Source organism: Nicotiana tabacum, chromosome 23 (assembly GCF_000715075.1).
Source record: "Nicotiana tabacum cultivar K326 chromosome 23, ASM71507v2, whole genome shotgun sequence".
NCBI lineage: Eukaryota > Viridiplantae > Streptophyta > Magnoliopsida > Solanales > Solanaceae > Nicotiana > Nicotiana tabacum.
Genome location: NC_134102.1, coordinates 45,395,834 through 45,415,916, shown reverse-complemented (window position 1 = coordinate 45,415,916; position 20,083 = coordinate 45,395,834). Strand labels below are relative to the sequence as shown.

General features: G+C 39.1%; 1 non-coding gene across 1 annotated transcript; it reads left to right on the top strand.

Moving 5' to 3' along the window:
• The first annotated feature begins 14,110 nt into the window (after positions 1-14,110).
• On the top strand, positions 14,111-14,215 carry LOC142177820 (small nucleolar RNA R71). Its single transcript, XR_012706370.1, has one exon. It is a non-coding gene; the product is annotated as a small nucleolar RNA R71 (small nucleolar RNA).
• The last annotated feature ends 5,868 nt before the right edge of the window (positions 14,216-20,083 follow it).

Genomic DNA, 20,083 nt, shown 5'->3' with positions numbered 1-20,083 from the left:
AATGGTGCGGCCGCACTTCACAGCCTTCTCCTCTACTAGGCTTCAATAAATTGGCCATAACTTTCTCTAGAGATGTCCGAATTATGATTTCTTTACCTTTCTGGAAACTAGACACGAAGAGATACAACCTTTGTTTTTTAATCATCTCAACATTCCTTGTAGATCAAAGGATATTAGCTTCTGAAGTCGGACCAGTGAATCTGAGAGTTCTTGAGCGCGGCCGCACACAAAATTGTGCGGTCCGCGAACTCCACTGCAGACTGGAGTGCGGTCCGCACCAAAATTGTGCGGTCCGCACAATTCCCCTAAGGTTCGCACTTCCCTTTTTGCCTCAGCACTCTCGAAACTCATTCGGAACCTCCCGGACACAAATCATATATGAATTTCAATCATAAAACACGCTACGGACCTGCTCGCGCACTCAAAACACTGAAAAGAGGCCATCTTGACCCGATATTGACCATGGTCAAACTCCCAAATTTCTTAACTTTAATAATCTCTCAACCAATGACCCAAAATATATACCCAAGCCCCTCGGGACCTCAACCAAATATACCAACACGTCCCAAAATATAATACAAACTTAGTGGAGGCTTCAAATCTCGTCAAATCACGTCAAAATTATGAATCGCGCCTCGAATCGAATTATGAGTTTTTGAATATCCGAACTTCTATGTTTTGCGCCGAAACGTATCAAATCAATCCGGTATGACTTCAAATTTTGCATACAAGTCATAATTGACGTAATGGAGCTATTCCCATTTCCGAAATCGAAATCCGACATCTTTATCAAAAATTCACCCTTCGGTCGGATTTTGTTTTTCCAAAATCTTCTATTTTCTAATTTTCGCCAAAATGCGTCGAATTGTCCTACGGACTTCCAAATCCAAATCTGAACATACGTCTAAGTCCGAAATCATCATACACAGCTATTTCCATCCTCGAAATTCTATTCCGGGGTCATTTGCTCAAAAGTCAACTCTCCGTTCAACTCTTTTCATTTAAGCTTCTAAATAAAAATTGCTCTTATAATTTAATTCCGAATCTTAAGTAAATCAAACTCGACCACACCCGCGGGTCATAATACATATTGCCAAGATGTTCGAGACCTTAAGCCACCGAACGGGTCGTTAATTCTTAAAACGACAAGTCGGGTCGTTACATTCTCAACCTCTTAAACAAACGTTCGTCCTCGAACACTCTAAGAATTATTCTGAGGTTACCAAATTGATGATTTTTCTTTTACTCATATACACACAGTTGATCCCACGTTACTATATTTTAGATAAGCCCGACAACATCATCTCATTTGAGATTATTTCTTTTATCCATATTTGTAAACTTTAAGATCAATTTCTTACACTCCAAACATTTTTAAAAGGCCTCATTTTTACAATAATGCACGGTATTAGTCTCAACTAGCTATAGCAACTCGTGCCTACTCACACATCAACTTTCTTGATAGTGTTGAAGTACTTCAAATTCTTTTTTCTTGGGGTATTTTATTCTTCCCCGCTTAGGATCATTCGCCCTCAAACCCATAACATAATTTGTCTCTTCTTTTGCACGTCTCAATCTCCCTAATTTTTACTAACTCCTAAATTTTTCAGAATTTTTGGCAGAGTCTCCCCTATAATTGGGCCTATCCACCTGCCAGAGTAACACCAAAACAACTCCTAACAACACATCCACAACCCGACAAGGCACCACAATGTATACATATCAATAATACTAATTTCAGCATTACAAGCATTTTATTATTATAATGATATCAGGACATGAAGCACATCATATGTATGCTCATCACCACATCTATGGTCTTAAAAGCTGTTCATAATTAATTCCAGTATCATCAATTAATCTCATACTAACCACCACCTCATTTCGAATTTTCACAACACTGACAACAGAATGTGAGGTATGAAGACCTCATGATTACTTACTCGGATTAATAAGTCACATTCCACACCACCTGTGCACTCACCTCATAGGCTAAAACTCAATGTTTACAGCACGAAAATAGCTGATTATAAACAGAAAATATACAAGAATTATCAAATAAGCCTAACAGGCATGACTCCCTATTAATACCATTATACAAATTAAATTTCACGAAGGGAGAATTTAAACTCATAAATATTTCACCACCAGGACCTCGTCCTTATATAACTTCTACCGTGGCTTATAGCCCAGTTTAAATATTTCACATCATATATAAAATGAGAGGATCTCGTCCTCAACTCCGAATCAATAGTATTTTGCACATTGTGCCGGTAGGGCATATAATTAATAAAAATTGGAATCAATTATTCCGAAACACATTAAACCCACTGTAATGATTAATAAAAATTACTTTTAGATTATAGCCCTCAATGGTGTACAAAAATAAAATAACAGATACGGGCTCACATCTTTAAATCTCCCAACAGGGATAAACATATAAGTGGGTCACAATTTACGAAGCTCACCCATAAGCGGAGTATAATAGGATGGCTCTCCTCAATATTCAGATCCGAATCAAATTAAGGGAAAAATATCCTTTTTATAACAAATCAGGATCATACCTGTAACGACACCATCTGGTGTATCGGCCTCAGCCAAATCATAGCGAATATATCAACGGGTCGGGACTCCACCTCTTAGGCGCCCTCTACCCGTCTGTCCTCCACCCCTAACTGGTTGTGTACATGGAGTAGTAACTGCATTGGGGTCCATAGCCTGAGTGTTTTGATAAAATCCACCCCTCCCAAGTCTGGGATAATCTCTCATAATGTGCCTAGTGTTACCACACTCATAACAGCACCTCTGAGGTCGCGGTTGCTCATACTGAGTCTGTACCGGATAACTGGAATAACCATTATAGGAATCCCGTGCCGGTGGTGCATTATAAGAACTTACTGGAGCACTCCGAGTAATCTGATGTGTGGACTGAGCTGGACGACTACTCGAGCCTCTGCTATAATAGGTCCTAGCTGAAGGGTAAAATTCACTAAACCCTCCAGATATTCGAGACCTTTTGGCCTCCTTAGACTCCCTTTCCTCGCCTAAAAAACCCTCAATCTTCCTTGCAATCTCCACCACTTGTTGAAATGGGGTATCAGTTTTCAACTCTCGAGCCATGCATATTTTAATATCATAATCGAGCCCCTCAATGAATCTGTGGACCTGTTCTCTGATTGTAGGAACTAAGATAGGTGCATAACGGGCTAACTCACTGAACCTGATAGCATATTCTGACACTGTCATAGTGCCCTGACGCAACCGTTCAAACTCTGTGCGCCACGCATCTCGGAGAGTCTAGGGAACAAATTCTTTCAATAACATTTCCGAAAATTGAGCCCAAGTTGGTGGTATTGCATCGGCTGGCCTACCTTCTTCATAGATTTGCCACCACCGATACGCTACGCCTGACAGTTGAAATGTAGTAAAGGCAACTCCGCTCACCTCCACAATACCCATGGTGTGGAGAATACGATGACAATTTTCCAGAAATCCTTGGGCATCCTCTGTAGCTGTGCCACTGAAAGTAGGTGGATCATATTTCTTAAACCTTTCAAGTCTCTTTTGTTCCTCTTCTGATGCCTCTAGCCTGACCTCAGGCCGAACCGGAATAACAGGTTGTACCGGTGCTACACCCGGAACCTGACCAACGTGAACCTACTGCTCTGGAGTTGTGGTAGGAGTCGGAGCTACTCCCCCAATCTGCAAAATATTTGGTGCAACAAAAATCAATCCCGCCTGGGTTAATGTACCAAACATACTCAGGAACTGTGCCAAAGTCTCCTGAAGTCCGGGGGTAACAACAGGTGCTTCTGGTACCTGTCCCCCAATTGGAGCTACTGGTGGCTCCTCAACTGTTGCTCTGACAGGTGCTCTAGTCGCGGCACGTGCCCTTCCTCGACCTCTACGTCGGCCTCTACCTCGGCCCCAGCCTCTTGCAGCCCTAGCAGTATGTGCGGATGTATGCTCAGCTAACCCTGTTGCACGTGTCCTCACCATCTGTGAGAGAATAGAGATAGAAAGGCTCAAATTCTACAATCAACACATCCGCACGACAGGAATGAAAGAAGTGAAAATTTCCTAACAGTTCTGTAGCCTCTCGAAGATAAGTACAGACGTGTCTGTACCGATCCGCAAGACTCTACTAGACTCGTTCGTGACTAGTAGAACCTATGACCCTAGAGCTCTAATACCAACTTTTCACGACCCAAAATCCCACTACAGGCGTCGTGATGGCACCTAGTCTCTAAGACACTCAAATCCCACCACGACCAAGCAGCTCTACCTTGAATCCTTATGATCCCGCTTTAACTCTGCTCAAGTCCGATATCTCCAATACCTGACTTTGCACAAAAAGGTGCAGAAATGTAGTATGAGTACACCACGGTCGGTACCCAGTAAGTATCAAGACTAACTTCAGTGGAGTAGAGACGAGGTACAGTTAAGACACTCACTAGTCTAATTGCCTGTGCAATATAATATACAATATAATAGGAAAAAAATAACAATAAGGGCAATATGCAATAACCAGTGATATGCATAGCAGACAACAAGAATACCATTAATATCACTCTACAAATAATAAATACAATTACACCCAATTAAATCAAGTCCTTCAAATAAAAGTCTTTCTGTCATATAATTCTTCTAAATAACTCTCTTTCAAATATAATTATGTAAAATAATTATTTTTCAAATATAATTCTTTCAATAAATCTTTTCAAATAAAATTCTTTCATATAATACTTTCTAAGTAAAAATCCTTCCAAATAAATATTTTGATTATATAATCTTTTCAATTAAGAAGTCACCAAGTGATATCTCAGGTCATAATCTTAAAAATATGGGTCACAACCCATTTTCATATATTTCCATGGCACTTCGTGCCCTTAATTAAATCATCATATTTTTACGGCACCTCATGCCCACTTTTCATATCATAGCTGCACGGACAGTTCACGTGCCAATATTATTATCATTAATCACAACACCTCATGCCCATATTTTATATCACAACTACACGAACAATTCACGTGCCAATATCCCCATTTCATATCATAATTCACGGCACCTCGTGCCCATATTTCATTTTATAAACCGCCAGGCAATAGCCACAGGCTCTCAATTTCAACATAAATCAGATTGTTATCAATTTACCATCAACAAGACAAATTACATAAGGTATAAAACTAAACACAAGAAAATCACAACGTCACATAAAAATCACCAACACCACAACTCCACATCATCACATCTCGTCCCTCACAATAGCCACCCTTATCGCTCCTATTGCCGCCCTTATCACTCCTATAGCAACCCTTATCACTCCGCCCAGACAATATCAATAGCCACCCTTATCGCTCCTATTGCCACCCTTATCGCTCCGCCCAGACAATATTCCAACAAACACAACCACAGTAAAATACCACCCTTATATCCACATAATATGAACGGTGAAATGCCACCCTTATATCTTCAAAATAATAATTAACACAACACAATAATTTACACGGGAAATTATCACGTCAACATAGACGAAGGCTCCACACAATGTGTACAACACCCAAAAACAATCAATAGAGATAGAAATTACTCAACATAAAGTAAAGTCTTCATTAAATCCAAATTTTCAATAATTATATAAACACCTCTTCTTAAGCTCATTTAATTAATTATTTGCAGAGGAAAAAATCAAAAATAAAATTAAATTCTAATAATTATCAAACCAGCAAATTCACGGAATTTCATAAATAATTAAGTAACAATCACATCAAATTATCATATAACAACAGATTCAACAACAAGGATTTAGGCACGACAAATAGATGATTAAATATATGCCAAAAATTATCAAATTTACTACACAATATGCTCAAGACTTTAACTCAATAAAATTTGAACATGTAAATCAAGTACGTACTCGTTACCTCGCGTACATGGTTTTCAATTACACAAATTGCACATAAGACTCAATGCCTAAGGGAAAATTCCCCCACTCGAGGTTAAGCAACACACTTACCTTTTAGAAGTTATGCCGATATTCCAAAACCGCCTTCTTGCTTGAATTGACCTCCGGAACGCTCAAATCTATTCAAATCAGTTGTATAACTTCATTAAAAATTCATCGGAAATAATTTCGGATAATAAAACATCGACTTAAAATTTTATACCAAAAAGTCAACAAAAGTCAATGCCGGGCCCGTGTTGCTCCCAAACGCACACGCAAGTATACATGATCGTACAAGTAATAAAGTGATAAGTAGAGTGTCGAACCCACATAGACTTGTATCAACTACCCACTAAATTTACCAAGATTGTTATTCAGTCAACCAAAATCGAGTTCAAGGATGTGATTATACTAAACTATCATTCTAATTGATAACTAAATTATCAAGAAGCAAAATGGTTGTTGTGTATTCAGTAGAGACAAATATTCCAGGGTTGTGATCAATTCACCAATCCTATTGTGTTCTAGTTAACTCTCCCTTTCATACAATTCACTCATGGTTGCTAATTAATCGAACAATTTCTCTCGTAGCCTTCTCCCGAAGTACTACTCGCCTATTCACAATAGATTAACGCCTATATTCCTATGGAATCAATCTATCAAAAACGCATTAAGATTACGATATTTAATTAAGCACCGTGACTAGGTATATTCCTATCCTAACCACAAATCCGCCCCCCTAAGAGTTAAGATCGTGCTCTCTTCTCTAATCTAAACACAGCTTTCCCAAGCATAGCATAGATAGTAAATAGAAGCTAACTGCTGGCCGGATAATTAAGCAATTAATCACATAATTGAAGAAACAACATATATTAGTGAATTGCAATCAAGGTTAAGTCAACGTAAAACAATAATATTCATGGCTAAATCACAACCCAGAACTATGGGTTTTAGCCACTCATGATCGTAGTAACAATGTTTCAAGTATTTTGCATAAACAAACTACAAAGAAAAGATAAACGGATGAAGAACTCGATGATTTTCTCCTCGAAAAGTTGTCCACATGATGTTCTTGCCTCCGATCACCAGAGAACTCCCTCTAAGTGGCATTTTTAGGTCTATTTATATGTGTAGGAAAAGACCTAAACGTGTAGGCCAAGTCCTAGTCAAACCTGAAAACGAATTAAGTCTTCAAAACTCGGATTGGACCTGGCCTCAGGGCTGGCAATGCCAGCTTCAGCCTGACCTTTGCCTTGCAACCCCAGCCTAAAGCCAGCTTCAAGCTTGGCGTCGCCAGGTTCTCTCATTCAATGCTCCCGCACACGCTTTTGACTTGTAGGTCTCCTCTTTCTTCTACTTTCATCTCCAATTCACCTACACATAAAATGGACCCTATTACACGCAAATAAGGTGTACTTTATCATTAAAACGTATAAAAATGCAAGGCAAATAATGTGCTAAACCATGAATTATAGCCACACATCAATACCCCACACTTAAATATTGCTCGTCCTCGAGCAATCAAACTACACTTATAGACACAATCTATTAAGCAATTCCCTTAACTAATTATGCCAAGAATCTTTAAAATAGACTAAGCACAAGGGTGTAACATCTTCACCTCAAGATTTGACTCACAAGTACCATGCATTATTTCATAATTCACTCACTTACTCTAACATAGAGGTCAATGACATTACCTTTCCTTCATGAATCAAGTGCCCTCACACAACAAAAGAGAGTAGTTCCACACACAATAAAAGTTTAAGAACAATCAGGAACTCAAGTTAGAAAGAATTTACTCACTCTCAGAAATAACATTCATATGCTACAAAAGATGCACCATAGGCTTGCCCGTAGTGTAATACTCGACTAATCGAGCTCATTCAATCTAAGATCAAGTAGGACTTTCATTGGTTGTAATGTAGGTTGTGGGTCGAGTAGGATACATTTGGATATAAGAGTGACTACACCTCCCTAAGCACTTTAATACATACACTTTAACATTTAACCCCACACTTATGTCAAATCATAACTCTACCTTCACATCAATGTATATTAACTCCATACTTCTTTAAGCACAATTACAGCAAGAGTTACCACTATCAAGGAATATTTTTCACAACAATACAACTTTTTTTCTTTCTTTTATTTCTTTTTCAATTAAAGTGGCTTTTCTTATTTTATTTTTTTCAAAACAGTGCACCTTTCTCCTTATTTCATTAGTTCCACTCAAAAGCCAAACCAACCACCCCACACTTTAACTTTTACAAAGTTCTTAACAATTCAAGTGCTCATGAGAGGTGAAAAGGTTCAAATAGATAGTTAATTCAAACAAATGGGTAAGGCTTGTAATGTGGTTGCCAAAGAAACAAGATTACAGGCTCAAATGGGTTAACTACGATACATAACAATAAGGCGGGTAAATTATATAACTGGTTCAACAAAGAAACGCCTATATCACTTCCAAGACTGAACAAAACTACTATTTCGCTTTGCAAACACACAGGGCACGTTCTAGACATCAAATGCAATGCACATAATTACACACAAACCTCACACACACATGGCACATAACTCACTCAGGATTGGACTCATCAAGACATTCTAGTCAAAGTAGTTAAGCAAAGTTAAGATCATACGATTTAAGCTACTTATACAAGAGTCAAAAACTGAGCCTAAGCGTCACAACCAAAGTACTCACTATTCTCAATGCATAACAAAGTCAAGAGATATTGCTCCAATTCACTTCATCTCAAAGTGGCTCCTACTCCTAAAAAATAAAACTACCTACACCTGGTTCAAATAAAACCCTTGGAAAAGAACCGTGGCACAAAGAAAATCCAAGGGGGAATTATTACACTACCTAACAAAAGAAAATCTTTTTTTTTCTTTCAACTTAAATCCCTCAAGAGACATGTTGAATGAGATCCATCGTCGAGAGAAGTCAAACTTTTCTACTTTTTTTGTTTTTTTTAAAAATAATACACAACTTCGGGAAAAAACAAATTATCATTTTTCTACATCCACTACTAATATCTAGAGAAGTCTCCCTCCCTACACTTAAAAGAGTGCAGTGTCCCCAATGCACAAAAAGGCAAAACAATAACGAGGGTGGACAAGAAACTCTATGAAAGGCCAAAGACAGAAGCAATAGCGGCTCACGGGTACTCAGACTTCCCCCATGCATGATCTTTTGTGTGGCACTCCACACTTAGTTCTCACCATCTAACTCGCTTTTGCACTCTTCCAATGGCTTTGCCTCCTATGCTTATAATCCTACAAAATCAAAACAAACACTACAAAATAATATAATAAAAAAAAACAAAAGAAAGCAGTAAAGCTAGGTTGCCTCCCAACAAGCACCTGATTTAACATCGCGGCACGACTCAGAATCTCGCTTACTCATCAGCGAGTACAACCTTGGTCTTCTCACGATCAATTATTCCTCCCCAATAATGCTTTACTCTGTGTCCATTCACCAAAAGTTTTCTTTCACCATTCAAAGCTCGCAGCTCAATTGCACCATAAGGAGTTACTCTCACTACCTCAAACGAGCCCGACCATCTCGATTTTAACTTCCCAGGAAATAGCTTTAGTCTAGAATTGAACAATAATACCTATTGGCCTGGCTCGAAGTGACGCGGCTTGATATGCTTGTCATGCCATCTTTTTGTCTTTTCTTTGTAAAGCTTAGTATTTTCATAAGAGTGCAGCCTGAACTCATCTAACTCATTCAACTGCAAAAGTCTTTTCTTGCCCGCGGCTTCAAGGTCCATATTTAACTTCTTAATGGCCCAATATGCTTTGTGTTCAACTTCAACAGGCAAGTGACATGCCTTCCCATAAACTAGCCTATACGGCGACGCCCCAATTGGCATTTTGTATGCAGTTCTATATGCCCACAAGGCATCATCTAACTTTGTAGCCCAATCTTTTCTATTCACACTCACCGTCTTCTCTAAGATTTGCTTTATTTATCTATTAGACACCTCAACTTGTCCACTTGTTTGAGGATGATATGCTGTCGCAACTATATGGCGGACTCTATATTTAGCTATAAGGTTATTCAACAACCGATTGCAAAAGTGTTCCCCTTCATCACTAATCAAAGCACGTGGAGTCCCAAACCTCGAAAATATGTTCTTTTTCACAAACGCAGCTACCACCATGGCATCATTTGTTGGCAATGCGATCACCTCTACCCATTTTGACACGTAGTCAACTGCTAGCAAAATGTATTTATTTCCCCTGGACAATTGGATTGGTCCCATAAAATTTATCCGCCATACATCAAAAATCTCAACCTCCAGGATGTTATTCAAAGGCATCTCATGCCTCATAGTGATTGTTCCTATTCTCTGACACTGGTCACACTTCTTAACAAATGCATGGGCATTCTTGAATAAAGTTGGCCAAAAGAAACCGGATTGTAATACCTTTGCAACTGTTCTATCTCCTCCGTGATGGCCCCCATAAGGTGATGCATGCCAATCATACAACACTAATTCTACCTCCTTTTCTGGAATGCATCTCCTCACCAACTGATCAACACATTGCTTGTACAAATATGGCTCATCCCAATAGTAGAAGTTCACATCATGTAGAAATCTCTTTCTAGCTTCAGATTCAATTTCAGGAGGAAGTACCCCACTCACAAGATAATTCACATAGTCTGCGTACCATGGGGGAGGGTCCTGGGTGATAGCAAAAAGATGCTCATCAGGAAATACTTCTTTAATTTGGCCACCCTCCTCCACGTGGTCGTGATTTTCTAGCCTTGATCGATGGTCAACTACTTGGTTCTCTGTGCCCTTTTGATCTCGTATTTCTATATCAAATTCCTGCAACAACAAAACCCAGCGCATCAATCTAGCCTTAGATTCTTTTTTTTGTAAATAAATACCTGATTGCTGCATGATCGGTATGGACTATGACTTTTGTTCCCACCAAGTATGCCCGAAATTTCCCAAAGGCCCACACAACGGCTAACAACTCCTTTTTAGTGGTGGTGTAATTCAGTTGTGCATCATCAAGAGTCTTACTCACATAGTAAATGGAATAAAACACCCTGTCTTTTCTCTGGCCTAGCACTGCCCTAATAGAATGGTCACTCGCATCACACATAAGTTCAAATGGTAAGGACCAATCTGGTGCCACAATAATGGGAGCAGCCACAAACTTCTTTTTGAGTTCTTCAAATGCCTTGAGGCAGGCGTCATCAAAATTGAAAGATACATCTTTTTCAAGCAACCTACACAAAGGAGTAGCAATTTTAGAAAAGTCTTTAATAAAGTGTCGATAGAATCCCGCGTGTCCCAAGAAACTCCGGACACCCTTCACAGAAATAGGTGGAGGTAATTTTTCAACTGCCTCCACCTTCGCATTATAAACTTCAATGCCGCTCCTAGACACTCTGTGACCCAATACGATGCCTTCCTGCACCATAAAATGGCATTTTCCCAATTCAATACCAGATTTGTTTTTTCACAACGGGCCAACACCTTGCTCAAATTCTTCAAACAATCATCATACGAAGACCCAAAGACTGAAAAATCATCCATAAAAACTTCCACAAACTTTTCCACCATATCTGTGAAAATAGCCATCATGCATCTCTGGAAAGTAGCTGGTGCATTACAAAGACCAAACGGCATTCGCTTGAAGGCGAAAGTGCCATAAGGACAAGTAAAAGTGGTCTTCTCCTGATCCTCTGGGCATATGAAAATCTGATTGTATCCTGAATAACCATCAAGGAAGCAATAATATTAATACTCGCTAATCTGTCCAACATTTGGTCAATGAATGGAAGTGGAAAGTGGTCCTTACGGGTTGCTTTGTTGAGCCTTCTATAATCGATGCAGACTCTCCACCCCGTCACAGTACGAGTAGGAATTAGCTCATTTTTCTTATTCGCAATCACAATCATCCCCCCTTTTTGGGCACACATTGAACTGGGCTTACCCAGTTGCTGTCAAAAATAGGAAAGATGATACCTGCATCGAGCAACTTAATTACTTCCTTCTTCACGACCTCCTTCATAATGGGATTTAACCTCCTTTGCTGCTCAACACTAGGGTGGTGTCTATCTTCCAAGAAGATTTTATGCATGCAAAACGATGGACTGATTCCCTTGATGTCAGCAATTGTCCACCCAATAGCCTTTTTATGCTCGCGAAGTACTCTGAGCAATTTTTCTTCTTGTGTGTTAGTCAAGCTGGATGAGATAATCATGGGCAATGTCACAGAGTTTCCCAAATAAGCATAGCGCAGATACACTAGTAGTGGCTTAAGTTCTAGCTTTGGAGCTTCTTCAATAGATGGCTTATGAGGGGTCAGAGTGACAGGCCTGCCCAACTCCTCAAATTTTCAAAACCCATGGACATAATTGCAGGACATATCAAGTACTTGCTTAATTTCTCCCATCATTTCATCTTCGATGTCTTTTTCATCCCCAATCAAAGCTCGTTCAAGAGGATCTATAGGGCTCATATAAGGCATTAATGATGTAGCATCACCTTCCATCACATAAATCATGGATAACTCTTCATAGTGAGCTGGTAATCTGAGTGCTTTATATACATTGAATACCTCCACTCGATCACCTACTCTCATCATCATCTTTCCTTCACAAACATCTATAATAGCTTGGCCCGTGGCTAAAAATGGACGCCCAAAAATAAATGGGACTTCCTAATCAAGCTCGTAGTTCAAGATAATGAAATCAACAGGGAATATGAAAGAACCCACTTGAACTAACACATCTTTAATTACTCCTTCAGGATGAGAAAGGGAGCGATCAACCAACTATAAGATTACCGTTGTTGGGCGTGGTTCACCCAACCCCAACTATCTGAACACAGATAGCGGCATCAAATTGATGCTCGCTCCAAGATCACATAAGGCTCGCACGACTGCATGCTTACCAATCGAGATTTGGATAGTGAAACTACCCAGATCCTTCAATTTCTGAGGTAGCTTGCTTTGAATTCTTGAGCTACATTCCTCCGTGAGTGCCACAGTTTCGAACTCGGTCAGCCTCCTTTTATTTTCCACTATGTCCTTGATGTATTTTTCATATTTGGGAACTTCTTGCAAGATGTCTACCAATGGAATATTAATTTGCACTTGTTTCAAAATATCAAGAAACTTTTTATACGCGGCATTATCCTTCACTTTCTGCAGTCTTTGTGGAAACGGAGGTGGTGGCCTCGCAACCAATGGTGGGGGTTGCTCAGCCACCGCCTCTTCAGTTGGCTTCTCTGACTCCTTTTATTTTTCTGATTTTGATTCTATAGTGGCTGGCCTCTCATTAAAAGTCACATGTTTTCTCTTTTTCCACTGGACTTCTTCTAATTGTCTCCCATTCCTCAATGACACGACATTAATAGATGCCTTAGGATTAGCTTCAGTGTCACTTGGAAGAGCTCCAACTGGTCTAATATTTTGGGCACTGGCCAATTGTCCCACTTGGCGCTCCAAATTTCTCATTGCTGTGGCTTGGGCCTGCTGGTCAACCATCACTTTCTTTATCAGCTCTGCGGTGTGGGCTTGCTGGTCAACCATCAATTTCTTCATCATTTCCTCAATATGACTTGTTGAGATTGCCTGTTGTTCAATCTGAGGTGGTCTATATTGTTGTTGAGGTGCTTGTGGTCGGTATTGATTTTGAGCACCTTGATTTCCACCCCAAGAGAAGTTTGGGTGGTTCCTCCAGTTGGGATTGTAAGTGTTCCCATATTGGTTCGTCTGGCCCCTATTTGCGTTACCCACAAAGCAAACAGACTCTAGATTAACTGGGCATAAATCACTCGTGTGACCCTCTCCACATACTTCACAAAACACTTGAACTAGTTGCACTGGTTGAGCTTGCTGCTTGTTAATAACCAAGGTCATCTGATTGACTTGGTTGGTCATTGTAGAAATTTGCGCTGATAATGCAAAGACGACATCTAACTCGAGAACCCCTGCAGACCTTTGCACTGTGTGTTTGCCCATTTCTCCTTTCCAATCCGGATTGCTTTTGGAGAATTTGTTCAATAATGCATATAGCTCGTCAAAGTGTTTCTCTAACACTTGAACTCCAGCTGCAGCATCTACCACAATTTTTGTTTCAGGATGTAGCCCTTCTATGAAAGTGTGAGCTAACACTTCGTTTGTCTTATTGTGATGAGGACAGTCTCTGAGCAGCCCCTTGAACCTCTCCCAAGCTGAGTATAGAGACTCCCCCGCTTTCTGTTTGAAGGCGACTATCTCACTTCTGATCTTTGTAGTTTTGCCTGAAGGGAAGAACCTTGTCAAAAATTTCCTTGCCAAATCATTCCATGATGTAATAGAATTAGCTGGTTCTGCCTTTAGCCATCACTTTGCTTCGCCCAACAGAGAGAAAGGAAAAAGTGTGAGACTCACATAGTTTGGAGTGACCCCATTAGTGATATAAATATCACTAACCTCCAAGAAGTTCAGGATATGCTGTTGTGGATCCTCATGTGGAAGACCCATAAACTGCCCATTCGCGTGAAGTAGCTGGATCATGCTATGTTTCAGCTCAAAGTGCCCGGTGATTCTGGGCTTCACGATGCTGGAGGTGACATTAGCAATGCTGGGCATCGCCACCTCCTGAACAGCCATGTGTTTCTCCTCTGCCATGTTCACAGGAAATTGAACGAGTGCCTGATGATTATTTGTATCCCTTGCTTCCCTCAACCTCCTATGAAATGTTCTCTCAGGTTCGGGGTCAAATCCTTGAAGTCTGCCCTAGCTTCTGAACATATGCATTCAATCAAAGTTCCTGAGACCAGAGCAACAATCAAGTAACGTTAGACTTGACGAAATAAACAATTGAAGCAAAAACTAGAAAGTAGTCGATATTCAAGTCCCCGGCAACGACGCCAAAAACTTGTTGCTCCCAAACGCACACACAAGTATACGTGATCGTACAAGTAATAAAATGATAAGTCGAGGGTCGAGCCCATAGAGACTTGTATCAACTACCCACTAAATTTACCAAGACTGTTATTCAGTCAAGCCAAAATCGAGTTCAAGGATGTGATTATACTAAACTATCATTCTAATTAATAACTAAATTATCATGTAGCAAAATAATTGTGGTGTATTCAGTAGAGACAAATATTCCAGGGTTGTAATCGATTCATCAATCCTATTGTGTTCTAGTTAACTCTCCCTTTCATACAATTCACTTATGTTTGCTAATTAATCGAACTATTGCTCTCATAGCCTTCTCCCGAAGTACTACTCGCCTATTCAAAATAGATTAATGCCTATATTCCTATGGAATCAATCTATCAAAAACGCATTAAGATTATGATATTTAATTAAGCACGGTGACTAGGTATATTCCTACCCTAACCACAAATCCGCCCCCCCTAAGAGTTAAGATCGTGATCTCTTCAATTCTTCTCTAATCTAAACACGACTTTCCCAAGCATAGCATAGATAGTAAATAGAAGCTAACTGCTGGCCAGACAATTAAGTTATTAATCATAGAATTGAATAAACAACATATATTAGTGAATTGTAATCAAGGTTAAGTCAACATAAAACAACAATATTCATGGCTAAATCACAACCCCACAACTACGAGTTTTAGCCACTCACGATCATATTAATAAGTTTTCAATTATTTTGCATAAATAAACTACAAAGAAAAGATAAAGGGATGAAGAACTCGATGATTTTCTCCTCCAAAAGTTGTCCACATGATGTTCTTGCCTCCGATCGCCAAAAATTGCCCTCCAAGTGGCGTTTTTAGGTCTATTTATATGTGTAGGAAAAGACCTAAACGTGTAGGCCAAGTCCTACTCAAACCCGAAAACGAATTAAGTCTTCAAAACTCGGATTGGACCTGGCCCCAGGCCTGGCGTCGCCAGCCTAACGCCAGTTTTAGCCTGGCCTTTGCCTTGCAACGCCAGCCTAACGCCAGCTTCAGCCTGGCCTTTTCCTTGCAACGCTAGCCTAAAGCCAGCTTCAAACCTGGCATCGCCGGGTTCTCTCATTCAATGCTCCCGCACACGCTTTTGACTTGTAGTTCTCCTTTTTCTTCTACTTTCATCTCCAATTCACCTACACATAAAATGGACCCTATTACACGCAAATAAGGTGTACTTTATCATTAAAATGTATAAGTATGCAAGGCAAATAATGTGCTAAACCATGAATTATAGCCACACATCAGCCCGCCCCTCGGAAGCCGGCATAATTTTCATGAAATCCGAATACCCATTTTGATACGAGTTCAACCATACTAATTTTATCGAATTCCAATAACAACTCGACCTCCAAATCTTAAATTTGTGATTTATGAAGTTTCTACAAGTTTTCCCAAATTTCCATCTCAAAGTACTTATTAAATGATAAAATCAATGATATATTCATGTATATTAACCAAATCCGAGTTAGAATCACTTACCCCGATAAATTTCTTGAAAAACCCACAAAAAATCATCTCAAACCGAGCTCCCAAAGTCCAAAAATATAATAATAACCTAAATCCCAGATATATAGTACATCCTCTGAACTTTCAATGTGCGGTTCGCACAAAAATGGCGCGGCCGCACATCCCCAGCTCCTGCGGTCGCACAATAATGGTGCGGCCGCACTTCACAGCCTTCTCCTCTACCAGGCTTCAGTAAATTGGACATAACTTTCTCTACAAATGTCCGAATAATGGTTTCTTTATCTTTCTGGAAACTAGACACGAAGAGCAACAAATTTTGTTTTTTAATCATCTCAACATTCCTTGTAGATCAAAGGATATGAGCTTCCGAAATCGGACCAAAGAATCTGACAGTTCTTGAGCGTGGCCGCACACAAAATTGTGCGGTCTGCGAACTCCACTGCGGACTGGAGTGCGGTTCGCATCAAAATTGTGCGGTCCGCATAATTCCCCTGAGGTCCGCACTTCCCTTTTTGCCTCAGCACTCCCGAAACTCATCCGAAACCTCCCGGACACAAACCATATATGAATTTCAATCATAAAACACACTACGGACCTGCTCGCGCACTCAAACACTGAAAAGAGGTCGTCTTGACGCGATATTGACCATGGTCAAACTCCTAAATTTCTTAACTTTACTAATCTCTCAACCAATGACCCAAAATATACACCCAAGCCCCTCAGGACCTCAACCAAATATACCAACACATCCCAAAATATAATACGAACTTAGTGGAGGCTTCAAATCTCGTCAAACCACGTCAAAATTACGAATCACGCCTCGAATCGAATTATGAGTTTTCGAATCTCCCAAATTCTATGTTTTGCGCCGAAATGTATCAAATCAATCCGGAATGACTTCAAATTTTGCAAACAAGTCATAATTGACGTAATGGAGCTATTCCCATTTTCGGAATCGAAATCCGAGCTCGTTATAAAAAATTCACCCTTCGGTTGGATTTTGTTTTTCCAAAATCTTCTATTTTCTAATTTTCGCCAAAATGTGTCGAATTGTCCTACGGACTTCTAAATCCAAATCCGAACAAACGACTAAGTCCGAAATTATCATACGAAGCTATTGCCATCCTCGAAATTCTATTCCGGGGTCGTTTGCTCAAAAGTTAACTCTCCGGTCAATTCTTTCCATTTAAGCTTCTAAATAAGAATTGCTCTTATAATTTAATTCCGAATCTTAAGTAAATCAAACTCGACCACACCCGCAAGTCATAATACATATTGCCAAGCTGTTCGAGACCTTAAGCCACCGAACGTGGCGTTAATTCTTAAAACGACAAGTCGAGTTCGTTACATTCTCAACCTCTTAAAAAAACGTTCGTCCTCCAATGCTCTAAGAATTATTCTGAGGTTGCAAAATTGATGATTTTTCTTTTACACATATACTCACAGTTGATCCCACGTTACCGTATTTGAGATAAGCCCGACAACATCATTTCATTTGAGATTATTTCTTTTATCCATATTTGTAAACTTTAAGATCAATTTCTTACACTCCAAATATTTTCAAAAGGCCTGATTTTTACAACAACGCACGGTATTAGTCTAAACTGGATATAGCAACTCTTGCCTACTAACACATCAACTTTCTTGATAGTGTTGAAGTACTTGAAAAAAAAATTCTGGGGTATTTCATTCTTCCCCGCTTAGGATCATTCGCCCTCAAACACATAACATAATTTGTCTTTTCTTTTGCACATCTCAATCCCCTAAATTTTTACTAACTCCCAAATTTTTCAGAATTTTTGGTAGAGTCTCCCCTGTAATTGGGCCTATCCACCTGCCAGAGTAACACCAAAACAACTCCTAACAACGCATCGACAACCCGACAAGATACCACAATGTATACATATAAATAACACTGATTTCAGCATTACAAACATTTCATTATCATAATGATATCAGGACATGAAGCACATCATATGTATGCTCATCAACACATCTCTGGTCTTAAAAGCTGTTCATAATTAATTCCAGCATCATCAATTAATCTCATACAAACCACCACCTCGTTTCGAATTTTTACAACACTGACAACAGAATGTGAGGCATGAAGACCTCATGATTACTTACTCGGATTAATGAGTCACATTCAACACCACCTGTGCACTCACCTCATAGGCTAAAACTCAATTTTTACAGCACAAAAATAGCGGAATATGAACAGAAAATATACAATAATTATCAAATAAGCCTAACAGGCATGACTCCCTATTAATACTACTGTACAAATTAAATTTCACAAAGGGAGAATTTAAACTCATAAATATTTCACCACCAGGACCTCGTCCTTATATAATTTCCACCCCGGCTTGTAGCCTGGTTTAAATATTTCACATCATATATAAAATGCAAGGATCTCGTCCTCAACTCCGAATCACAAGTAGTTTGCACATTTTGCCAACTGGAATTTTCAATTTCCTTTCTTTATTCTTTTCAACATATTTCGTAAACGTTTTTCATAACACATAATGAACCCTCATACCGGTAGGGCATATAATTCATAAAATTTTTAATCAATTATTCCGAAACACATTAAACCCATTAAACCCACTGTAATGAATAATAAAAATTACTTTTAGATTATAGCCCTCAATGGTGTACAAAAATAAAATAACAGACAGGGGCTCACATCTTTAAATCTCCCAATAGGGATAAACATATAAGTGGGTCATAATTTACGAAGCTCACACATAAGCGGAGCATAATAGGAGGACTCACCTTAATATTCAGATCCGAATCAAATTAAGGGACAATTCATGTGCCAATATCCCTATTTCATATCATAATTCACGGCACCTCATGCCCACATTTTATTTTATAAACTGCCTGGCAATAGTCATTGGCTCTCAATTTCAACATAAATCAGATTGTTATCAATTTACCATTAACAAGACAAATTACATATGGTATAAAACTAAACACAAGAAAATCACAATGTCACATAAAAATCACCAACACCACAATTCCACATCATCACATCTCGTCCCTGACAATAACCACCTTTATCGCTCCTATTGCCGCCCTTATCGCTCCTATAGCCGCCCTTATCGCTCCGTCCAGACAATATCAATAACCACCCTTATCACTCATATTGCCACCCTTATCGCTCCTATAGCCACCCTTATCGCTTCGCCTAGACAATATTCTACCAAACACAACCACAGTGAAATACCACCCTTATATCCACATAATATCAACGGTGAAATGCCAACCTTACATCTTCAAAATAATAATTAACACAACACAACAATTTACATGGAAAATTATCACGACAACATAACAAAATCAATTCATATCACAATTTGGCCAATGGCTACAACCAAAATTTCAAACATACAACCAAGTCAATTTAATTTCACAACAAATAGACGAAGGCTCCACACAATGTGTACAACACCCAAAAACAATCAATAGAGATAGAAATTACTCAACATAAAGTAAAGTCTTCATTAAATCCAAATTTTCAATAATTATATAAACACCTCTTCTTAAGCTCATTTAATTACTTATTTGCAGAGGGAAAAATCAAAAATAAAATTAAATTCCAATAATTATCAAACCAGCAAATTCACGGAATTTCATAAATAATCAAGTTACAATCACATCAAATTGTCATATAACAATAGATTCAACAACAAGAATTTAGGCACGACAAATAGATG